Source organism: Wyeomyia smithii, chromosome 3 (genome assembly GCF_029784165.1).
Source record: "Wyeomyia smithii strain HCP4-BCI-WySm-NY-G18 chromosome 3, ASM2978416v1, whole genome shotgun sequence".
NCBI classification, from domain to species: Eukaryota; Metazoa; Arthropoda; class Insecta; order Diptera; family Culicidae; genus Wyeomyia; species Wyeomyia smithii.
In genome coordinates, this window is record NC_073696.1 from 39072665 (window position 1) to 39085321 (window position 12657).

At 35.8% G+C, this 12657-nt stretch overlaps 1 protein-coding gene across 3 annotated transcripts in view; it reads right to left on the minus strand.

The window, feature by feature from the left end:
* Positions 1 to 12657, minus strand: part of LOC129732425 (uncharacterized) — a 269530-nt gene that overhangs the window by 180720 nt on the left and 76153 nt on the right. The gene's annotated exons all lie outside the window — the stretch shown is intronic.

A 12657-nucleotide genomic window follows, 5' to 3' on the forward strand; every position in this document is an offset into this window, starting at 1 on the left:
TCTCTAACCTATTTATCCAAACTGTTTGATAAGGTCACCACACAATGCTGGCGAATTCTAACGTCGAACGAACAATTGCACAGTTTAGCGCTTTAAAGCACAGCGGGTCAACAAATTATCGGGAGATTTTAAAAACAAACCCCAGTTGACGATTTGCTATATGCGTTTTCATAGGACAACATATTTCGTGTGCGATGATAACTGATAATAAAGCATTCCTCAATGCTCAACAATAAGCAGTTTCGAGAGCACCAGTCACTGAACAAATTCAATAGGTTTTGCATTTCCTTGTAGTCCTCGAACTAGAAATAACTCGAAAACCAATGCCTTTAGAATGTTTACTACCAAGAGCTTTTTGATCAAAAATGACTCTCTGCATCTTTTAAAATCATCAGAATACAAAGATTTTGAAAAATGTTTAAATTAGAATTTTTATAAGAAAACTAATCTACCATAAAAAAATTATTTTTCATTTCTCCATCCTGGACTTTTTTTAAAAGTTGCGTATTAACGTCACGTTTCTTAAAAAAAATAAAAATAAATTCAACTCTTTTTTTTTTTTAAATTGAAACTTAATGTTTATTTTTAATTTTTTTTAGTCAAAAAAAAATTTTTTTTGTACAGTGTAGATTTTTTTTATGGTGTATTTTTAATTCCCTACAACTCGTTCTCAGACAGTTTTTCTATACAACCAACGGTTTCTGGGCTACAATGCTTCGAATAAAACCAATACCAAAAGGCATACGCCCTTTTAGAATGTAACTCAAGGGTGTAAAAAATCTCTCCACCTGTGAAAAATGCTCAGTTTGCTAAGCCAAATACGTGTGCAAAGTTTCATTCAAATAAAAAATGGTCGATTAAATTTTTGCGTATTTCCAGGCGAATTGAAATGATTTTGCTCAGATGTAAGATAACAGTGGCCACAGATTACTGCTTTGCGGAACTCCTGAACAATTTGAAAAAGAGGCAGATTGACAGTTTCCAATTCGTACAAACAATTCCCTTCGAACAAGACGATTCTATCCATTTTCAAAAGCGCGCAGTGCAGCCAAGTTTCTCTAATTTGGACAAGAAAATGGAATGATTTACCGAATCAATGTCAGCTTCTAAATTGGTACCTACATACTGTATCAACTTGAGCTTTAGAGCTAATATATTTAATACAAAGTGATACGAGTTTTATAAGATTTGTTTCCACCGTATAGCAGCACCCTACACGCATAGTATCGAGAACTTTATCTAAAGATTGATTTGTATTGCATTACTCTTGTTTATTGCAAGAAATTACTTAAATGATTAAACGACATCTGCAGTTCATCACATTTCGAGAAGCAGCTTCAAATCATATTCGATTGATCGTAAACTTCACAGTTGTTGGGAAAAAACGAACATTTTAAGAAGAAAGTTTAGTTTTGACATGGGACTGCGTCTTTCTTTCAATAACTTTTTCTCCATATCACAGGAACCCGTTTTAAACCATATGAGCGTTGTATTTAATTATCACAAGGCTTTTTGGGAAAGATATGAAACTCATATTGAGAATCGGAATATATATAGTTTGCTTGTCTTTCAGTCACACTCACAACAAATGAAAGTTACTCAAATTGTCTTTCTCCCAAGCAACTATGAACCTGAGGTACACTGAAGTTTGTTATTTTTTTGTGTGTAGCAACGCAAACACTCCTGTTCTGATTACAAGTTACCTTTGTTTTTAGTCCTCCACTTACCTCCTCTTGCCTGGTATGGAGCCATTCGTAAGGAAATCAAAGCTAACTGCGTCTTAACTAATATTCGACACACGTGTTAAATTAGCACATGGCTAAAGGTTCTGATGCAGGTGCATCGGCAAAAACCGCCAAAAACGTAATAAAGGGAGGAAGGCAATTTTGAGATGTAAGGAATACAACAAACATATCAAGCATGTATATGAAATTTAAATTTAGCCAAACCTCTGTCAGTTGATTATGAACGTTTCTTCATAGTTAGGGTATAACTGCCTTTAATGGACTACTTAGTAGCGTAGCTGCAAATTTTGCAAGAAAAAGTGTAAATATCTAAACTGAATTAAGTATTTCATTATATATAAACATGAAGTAACATGTTTATCATCATTCCTGCATGAAAAACAACTAGATAATACCTTTATTTTTTCATAATAAAAGAAATAAATCATCGCTTCAGTTTCCTTTAATGGGCAATTTCCTAATTCGTGCCAGGTCTAAATATTATATCTCTTCAACCGTAGCTGCCGCTGATGAAACTAACTCTGGCTTACGCACTGAGAGTTCTGGATCTGGATCAACTGTAGACTACACCCGTTCTTTCGTAAAAGGGAATCCTTTACGTGCCATCCGAGTTATCCGCGGCAGTCAATGCAGTTTGATTACCTTTCCGTGGTTTTCCTGACCACTAGAGATGGTCGGGTAAGGGTATTTTTACCCGAAATCCGTACCCGACCCGTACCCGACGGGTTCGGGTCGGGTTTCGGGTAACGCCAAAAAATATTCTACGGGTTCGGGTCGGGTACGGGTAATTAAAAAACCAAGGCTTCGGGTTCGGGTCGGGTACGGGTTTGAAAAATTCTCAATTGGTCGGGTACGGGTCGGGTACGGGTAATTCAATTTTCGTGAATTGTGAGAACTCAATTTTTATCATTTCAAGCCTGGGTGTTTTCTTAATGTCGATAATCGGTAAGGTCGGAGAGAAAATCGCCCATCATCACTCAACGAGAGATCGCCCAATACCTATTCTGACAGTTGTCGGCAGTCTATGCACCAAGGGAATGACATCATGCTATCGCTTTCTAATGTTAGATTGAATAGTTTTTCCTGCAACGGTTTTGATTTAAATGGAGTTTTTGTCGGGCTTTTTTCATAACTGTCAGGAAAACCGCGGAGCATTGCACAGTGGGGCGACTTAATACAAATGCTTGCCAAGTAAAAAAAAAGTGTCGATAAATACGACAAAAATATGGTATATACTTAATTTTGGGGTGCTGAACACGAATCTCCATTCCACTTTTTATTTGGAGACGTTCATAAAGCACGTGACTTAATTTTTCATGATTTTTTAGCACTTCTCCCCTAACTTTTTATTAAACAGAATTATATGATCTTCAACCACAAGCAACGCCACAGGGCGTCCTCTTTACAAAAACAGCTTACGTAGTTTTAGCACAACTCCTCAAATCAAACAAATTTCGCAAAAAAAAATTGTTTTTATAAAAATTAAAACAATATTATATATTATAATAGGTAATAAAAACTAACTACAAATCAACTTTTTCTTCGAGGCCAAAAAAAATCAAGCTATCATTAAAGCTGCAGAGCGTTTCAAAGTAATAATATATTTTTTTTAAATATGTCAAAAAACGTCAGTATGCCGAGTTTTGAAAAGTTATAAAAAAATCAAATTTTATGATATTGCACCCATATATTGGACTTAAGCACTTAAATATTTATTTATTTATTTATTTATTTATTTATTTAATATCTGTTTTTTACTGATTTTTAGAATTTATCAATGACACTGAATCTATACTCAAAATTACAGGTTTTTGGCAAATGAAGTGAATTATCAAATTTGTCTCAAGTTATGAACTATATTAATTTTGACCTTTTAAAATTCGTTTGACCCTTTAATGTGTTTATAAAACTCGTCGTTTATTTTAAACTTTACCAGACATGCACTTTTCATAGTGGACCGATTCCTTATAGTGGACCACCCGCCTGAAACTCTGGGTTCATTATCATTCGTTCACACGCACACTCGGTTCTAGCCTGGCTCCGGCCATCATCTCGAGAAACCACATATGACAATCAGTGCATAAAATGTACGAGGTACCCAGGCATGTTGAACAAAAAAAAAAAAAAAAACCAGGACGGGTCGGGTACGGGTCGGGTACCGGCAATTTTGGCGTTTTTTTCTATCGGGTACGGGTCGGGTACGGGTAGTTAGAATAGATATTTTTCGGGTTCGGGTCGGGTACGGGTATTTTAAACAAACCAGACTTCGGGTTCGGGTCGGGTACGGGTTTGGAAATTTTCGATGAGTCGGGTACGGGTAAAAAGTTTCCCATACCCGACCATCTCTACTGACCACTTGCTGCTTGCACGGAACATTACGGTGGATCGTGTAACATTGGAGCACCTGCGAGCTTCTCTAGTCGAAACACCACTTTTTATTGCTTGAAGACACTCAGTAACAGCTGCTTCAGTATATTTTTTACCAATTTACGGCGTTTTCCCATTTTAGCAGCAATTTTATACAATAACTCAATCATAACAAATTTATGGTAACTATGATTCGCGGTGTTATTTCGATGAATAAGGAAAACAGTATTATTTCCACCCTTAATTGGGCCACTATTTTTTCAATATTTTAAGTGTTTTTCTAGTAAAATTTATTGCTTATTTTTTAAAGACACTCTTATCCTACCCGTTCATCGAAAATTTGATTATTTTCGCTCGGAAAGTGTGATGTCAGTGCAGTTTTTGGCAAAGCCATTTTCTATGAAAACGTCAACAAACCATGGCAAACCAGGGAGCTGTTATTAAAAGACATTTTTTGCAGCTTTAATGAAGAATATTATAGTAAACGTCTCTTGCAACATTTCTAATGAAGAACATTATTGAAGTTGTCAAAGCATAAATCAAAATAAGTATATTTATAATGTGTAATTTGGTGTAAGAAGTTCAGGTGGTCCACTAAAGGAAGTGGTCTATATTAAGCAGATCTACATGTCCAATAAGTTCTATAGTTTAATGGCATTACCATCAAAATTAGGTTATCAAGTGATGTAATAAGGCAGTACCCGTTGTAATTCATTGAGGATAGACTATGAAAAAGTCAAGAACATGATGGGGATTATAAACGAACATGATGGGGACGTAAACATTCGAGAAAACAAGCAGTTTGGATTTTTTCAAAGCGTGTAGCAATTTTTATATGCATTGAAATTGTAATTTTCTAATAGTACAGTTATTCAATAGCCAAAAGTTATTTGTTTATTAAAAATATCAATTACGACCGTCTTCGGTTATTAACTAACATTTAGAAAACATTGAAGAAAACCGACTGTAACTCGGCAAAGTCATTTCTTGCGAAACACCGAATCGAGTTTCAAGTTTAGCTTATGGCGCCGTGACGAGCCGCACTTGAAATCTATCCAACTTTCTCCCTATTGTTCAAAGCTCTAGGAAAGTTTACAAAAATGTTAGAGATAGAGCAATCCAATTTTTTTTCGATATTTTGAAATATAAAAAGACATTTAACCTACACAGTGTATGCAGCAGCACACATTGTATTAATCCTTTCAGTATACGTAGTTATAATCGTAATTGATTTACAATATTTTGGAATATCGACACAAAATCTTTAATCTTTAAAGCTCTAATTTTAAAATAGGTTTACCTACTATCCTGCAAATTCAACACAGTAAGCCAACTTTTTTTAAATTTTTTACCAAATAATATTTGTTTGTTTATTAAGAAAAAGATGAAAACAAAGAAATAGACAAAGGTGGTTGTGGATGAGGATTGTTATATTGTTACGCAACATAAGAGAAGGTTTCTGTGTTGGAATGTAGATGACAGATGTTTCATGCACGTCCTTTTTTTCTCCTCACATAATGCGCATCATTTATCATGTGTGAAGTTATACCGGAGTATTAGAGAGTGATTTGAACTACCCATCAAAAACCAATTACTCAGTTATTCCAAGCTTTGCTATGACTTTTAACAAGTTGCAGAGACAAACTTATATTTTCTTGAGCAATCCAGTATTTTTTCACGATCAATATTTTTTGTAAATTGTTTTTTTTTTTTTCAATCACATTCATTTTTATATATTTTGTGAATTTAGTTTGAATAGACCATTAAACGATTGAAAAAATCAACTATCATTTAAGTTATGTAATTAAAAAAAAATTAAATCGTTAGAAAACAATTTTTCAAAAACAATCAAATAATGGCGAAAAAGACTTTAGATATTGGAGAAAAAACTGAAAAAAGTGGATCCGTATAAGAAGCGAGATGTGAATTTGTTTTCAAGTAAGCAATCGATCCAAGCGAATTCATGATCTACTGAACTCAGGATTTATCGCAGTTGAGATGACCAGCGTTGGCCATCTGCATTGAATTGTCGATAGTGTCATAGTTACATCTTGAACTTCCAATCAATACTCCAAAAAATAATTTATCATTTCGAATTAAATACCAACTTTTAAAAGTCCAAAATGCATTTGAAAGTGGCTAACCATTACGGGCCAACTAGTAGTTTCAAAAACGAGTTAAATTTGCTAAATGAAATGAACATTAATTCCGCCATGGAAGTATTGAAGTAATTATTGATGCCAGACATTATTCTGTTCCAGGAGCTCAAGTGATTTGATTGAACAATAATTGACGAAAATCTTCAACTTTTAATTCGTTTGAAAAATGTTCGCAGACGTCAATATCAATGTTTTCCCTGTGAGCCTGTTGTTAAAACTATTTTCAAAAATTAACAGAGACAGATTAAACATAGATTTACTCTTCTGAGAAACCAAAATTTCGAGACTAAAGTTGAAAAATTCAAAGCATTATCAAAGTCTTTTTGGAAACTGTCGAAGATTCTTAGACGTACGTTAGTGTTATGCTAACATCATGAGTGAATGGGCATTAAACCATGAGTTATCGATCATGAAATCATGATTTATGGCTCGGGAAATTTAACATTTTACTCATGAAATCGGGCGTTCGGTTTGGAACCATGAACTGACCTCATTGGCGAGTCATGAGACCTAGTTTTTGACTCAAAAAATCAGACGTTCGATTTATTAAATCTCGCTTTGGCTATGGAACCATGATTTAACTTATGAAAACATGAGCTAAACTCATGAAATCGGCCGTTCGATTTATAATAACTCGCTTTAGTTCATGAAACCATGAATAGAACTCATAAATAGTTTCATGAAATCATGATTTATGGGATTCGAATTCTAAATTTTTCCATAAATTTTTTTTTATTTTTGTGGGGTGGTTTTTTAATATCTTGCATGGTTTGGTTCAGCATTGCATTCAATTATTTGACTCACAGAGCCCAATGAACATAACAAAAAAGTGAATCTTTCTCATAATTTGCAGATAAAACCCTTCAAAACACATATAAAAAAAAATTTTTGATCAAGAACTGAAATTTTTACTGCGAAGCGTAATTCAAGACGAAAATTCACATGAAAAAAGATTCTTGATATCTTATCGAGGGGATGATATATTGGCGTTTTTGTTGATTATAACCATAAGATATATTCGGAGAAGTTTCAGGATATTCAAAAATGATGTTTTTTAATGTAGAAAAATGGGTGATCAATCCACCAATGAGTGAGATAAAAAATTTACTTTTCAATCAGAATGAGATAGACGCAAGGTGTCTTCGACAAAGTTTTAGGTTATCTTAAAACAAGAAACTTTACCGAAGACAACATGTTTCTATCTCTTACATATTACGAGCAACATTGAGTTTTCTATTATAAGGCACTAAAAATCACAATTTTCATTCTAACTTTTTTCGCAGATTTTTCCGATTTTTTCATGAAACCATGAATGGAACTCATGAGCTATTTTCATGAAATCATGATTTATGGGATTCGACTCATGAAACTTTACATTTAATTTGTGAAACCTCGCTTTGGATCATTTAATCATTATTCATCGATCACGAAGTTTGACATGGATTATGAAATCGTGTTTTGGTTTATGGAGCCAGGAATTTATTTCATGAAACTTCAAATAAAATTCTTTGAACTCAGTATAACGTTCATGACACTTTGAATTAGATACATCACTCTGATAATTTGGAATTTTGGGCGTGACGTATTCGAATAAGTAGTAGATAACAGCTTTATCTTGACGAAAAAAAATTTCACATTTCCAAAAATAAGTAGTAGATTTATAAGTTGAAACTTGATCAATTAATGGATTTGTTTCATGCAATGAAACCAAAATACCGGTTTTACCAGTTTTTTGTTGCACGAATGCTGGAATACTGGTTTTTCGAAAAGTCGGTAATGCCGACCACCTTACATAGAAGCTAATTTGTCACAAATACAGCTGCCAACGACTCTTAAATTGGAACAGCTGTAGATTTTTTATTGTTGCAGGCCAGCATTTTTATTTTTGGCAGATTTTCATTTTTTTTCGGAAAAACATTGTGTCAACATGGACATTACCAATACCCCCTTCGCCCTATCGTGGACAAGCGTAGACATTTGCGTTCACACTAACGCCCTAAGTTGTCCACGTAGAATGTGAACAACCCCTTGTTAACTCATGATATTCAGAGTCCGAAACATGGTATCATGAGTCATAACTCATTATTCCATGAGTCCATGCGACAGCGATGTGAAACGCTTGTAGCAGCCATTAGTCATATTCATGAAAACGCCTAAAAATGAATGAAACGCCTAAATTAACTAAAACAATATTTTTTATTGTTTTTACTTAAAAAAGCACTTCATTTGCGTTCTCTGAAGAAAAGGTTGCAGCGAAATTTCCGCGAATTCTGAATATTTCCTTTTTTACTACCCGGTAGTTTTCAACTTTTTTACCGCGAATTACCACTGTCTCTAGTCATGTGTCATGAACTAGATTCATGATTTCATGGCCTAAAAGGTCATGAACACGGAAAACGATTTTTACTCGTTATATTTTTCCAGGGGGAAAAAAGATATCAATATTTTGACATCAGCAACGTAGAGTTATAATTTGGCTATCGGTAAATTGAAATCTCACTCGTTTTTATTCGCATCTTCTATAATCTTTGCATTATCTGATTATATACAACATGGTTTCAAATCATGCCATTAGTTAACAAGTTGCGATCACCGTGCTTAGAGCCGTAAATGCGGCTGAAAGCTGTGCCTTTTGAAAGGCATAACAATTCGAAATGGTGCTTCCCATCAATGATGTGGGATTAGCTAAAGCCACTAAATAATTCAACGCGTCAGTTACTTCCGCAGTCAAAATAGTTTGCAGTTGGTTTGGCCCAATCGATGAACTCTGATGAAACAAAAGTAATTAGAGAAAACACACTAGAACAGATTCGTATAGTCTTACTAACCATTAAACAAGCCAATGCTTCACTAAAAGCGATTTTATCTGTTGCAAAAGTTGTGTATTTTGAACAAGATGCTATTGCGGTAGTGTATAGAAATTATTCAAAGCAGCAGGAACTTGTAGACCATTGTTGAATTGTGCGATAGCTAAGTTGAGTATGGTTGTAGTAGTCGTCAAACACGTACTGAGTGGTGTTGAAAGGCTAAGGGGGGGTGTTAAAATCGTTATAAAAATTGTCCACGTGGTATGTGGATGGCCCCCTAGACAGATATTGTTCCAGTTTCCATTCCAAATCCGCTGACCAAAATCGAGACATCGGAGGACATAACAGGCCTGTGAGTCCTGTGACTGAAATCTCAGAAGAGACCGAACAAGCTTCGACTTCTGCTTAACAATGTATGTGCCCGCACGAGACTTGGACATAGGGCTTTTGCTACACATACATACACAGCATCTGTTGGGCACACATTGCAGATTTATCATTTGTTTCCGTTGTGACGATTCGAGATTCAATCATCAATTACTTGACGGATTCTAATCCTTTATGTGTCATTTTTTTTATTGAATATCTACGAATAGTGATAACTATCATTTTATTATATCATTTTGTCAAAAAAAATCTAGAATGTATACACTCTTTGGCGATCATAAATCTTCCGAGCCCAGAAAAAATAGCTCTTATTTAATTTCTAGATATTTTTAACAAGATTTACTACTTCTTAGACATACAAAAATCAATACTAATCAACAATTTATTTAAACGAAAGTGAAACAAAATTCTAACATAACGTTTTCGGAATCCGGTATTTTTCAAATGTATCTAAACTTTTTAAAACCTTTATATAATTTCCAAGGTACATTTCTACCGGCGAGTTATTCTGCAACAACGGGAAATGTAATATTTTTCGATAAATTCATTGTTCCATATTCGCGCCGCTCCGATTAGCCTGGGTCACAACTTTAAAACACCTAGTTTTACCGCATACCGAATTTTAATACTGAAGACAAATTTTGTATGTTATAAATAAACATGTAAGCTTGAGGAAATTAGTTTTAATTGCGTGATTTTCGTGTTGAGTACTCTAAAATAATTATTTAAATAATTTTGCGCTGGCCGATCCGTGTTAATCATATTGAGCTGTCACTTTTGCCTGCCCAACAGATGACTAATACATATGCACTGTGCAAATGCCCTATTGGCATTGTTTTAACCGATTCGTATCTGTCAGTCGGGTGTCTCTAGAAGGATAGCTAAACTGCAAGCAACAACAGCTGCATGTACCCCGTATCATATACTGCCTTCTGTAGGTATCCAAATATGGGGTGAAGGTTGTTTTCCAAAAAGTGCAAGCCACCTAGAAAATTCAAAATGGTTTCTAAGGCAATTCTGCTTCCGATTCTACAGCCGTGTACAGTAAAGTCAATGATCTACTGGGTCAACCACGACAGCAATGGGATTTTCCCAAATTGCCACATAGGCTGGAGGTTTATGATGTCATTTTATATACCAATTTTATATACCATCTCGAAGTCAGAGAAACTGGCAACGGTCTTCAAAACGTAGCAATTCGGAAGGATTGTTCCATGAACTCAGCAGAAATTTTGAAAATATGCTCAAGCTGTTTATTCGCTTTCGAGATAACTTCACAATAGTGGGTTTGAAGTGTAAGAGCACTATCTAGCATAACACCCAGGTCTCGAACTTGAGTTACTCGCTGCAAAAGCTGTCCTGCTAGGTGTAGTCAAATACAACCGGTACCATTTTACGTTGTAAAGATTTAATGCTGCATTTGGAAATGCTAACAGTCATGCAATTACGGGAACACCACTCAACAAAACAGTTCATCATCCTCTGAATTTCGTCCCAGTCTGCAAGGCTCTTAAAAATTTTATAAGTTTTAACATCATCCGCGTAGAACATTCGGCAGCCAGATGGAAGCATTTTGTCGATTGCGTCGATAAAAAGTACGAACAGCAATGGTCCAAAATTACTTTCTCGAGGACTCCAGAAACATTGGAAAATGTCTGAGATCGGGCAGAACCGATTTTTACATAAATAGCTCTATCAGACAGATAGGATCTAAACCAGGTGACAAAAGCGAGAGACACGCCGATTTTCTCGCTAAGAGAATACCATAATCCACTCGATCTAACGCAGCTTTGAAATCCGTTGAAACAGTGTCAACTTGGGCACCAGCATCCATGGTTTTGAAGCACGTAGAGACGAACCGCTTCGGAAAGAATCCATGTTTATCAGTAGATATGTAGTGCTGGCTGCTTGCAAAAAGAGCATCGTTTATTATATTTTCGAGCTAAGCCACCTTTGGGCACTAAGCGAAATGATGCCACGATTGTTTCCGATGTCAGACTTGTCGCCTATCCTATGAACAGGGAACATGACGGAACATTTCCAACAAGACAGAGACAATTGAACAGAGATATGGATCAGAGCATCACTATATTTTTTAAGCACCCAGGTAGGAATTCCTTGTGGTCCCCGTGGTTCTGTGGTTAGCGATGTCGGTCGGCTAGCTCTCCCACACGGTTGTGATATCGGGTTCGATTCCCGATCAGGTCGAGGAACTTTTCGAGCTAGAAATTTTCTCGACTCAGCACTGGGACACGGTGTATCGTTGTACTTATCCTACAACATGCAAAATGTGCCAAAAACAATATCGATGACGAATTCTCTCAACTAATCTAGTTGATCGAGACCGCATTAGCCCCCAGGCTAGCGTGCGATATTGTTTGTTTAGGTAGGAATTCCTTATATTAACCAACTGAACAGGAAGATAACAGTTTGTCGACGGCTGCTTCAACTTGGTTCGTTAGGATTTCAAAAAAACTAAACTCGACTGCATCCCACGGAGTATCTACGAATGCATCTGCTATTTGTGAGCGAGATGCCACTGAGTTGTTGAAAGCAGCTTTAAAGTGTTCCACAAAGAGGATTTACTCTGTATCGTATCGCTAGTCGTGTCATACAACCGCATCTCAACCGGTAATCCGCTTTTTTCCTTTTAGAGTTAGCGAAAGATCAAAGCCGCTTCGGATTCTCCCGAAGGTAATTCTGCATACGAATCACATATCGCTTATGAAGAAAACGATGATGAAGCCGATAACGGTTACTCGATAAATAATGATTAGAGACAGTGGTAATTCGCGGCAAAAAAATTCAAAATTCGCGGGTGACAAATTAGAAAATATTCAAATATCTAGCATCTAGCATCCGAATATTTCGAAGACAATTCAACTCGGGCTAACAAAATCGCGTTGTAAGTGAGCGATTTAGTACTGTTTCATCTTTTCGGTTGCGTAGAAAAAGGCGTCGCACTGCTATCTAGGTGCCCAATAATATTCAACTTTGTCCGTCTAGCTGGTTTTCATGAATTTCGCAGGTTTCAAATCGAAATGTATCATAATTGACATAGAATGTTGCTGTTTTTCATTACTTTCGCGGCATTTCGCAGGTTGTAGTGAATTTCGCGGCCGATGCTGGGTTTCGCGGGATTCGCGGCTCCCGCGAAATCGCGATTTACCACTGTCCCTAATAATGATGAAT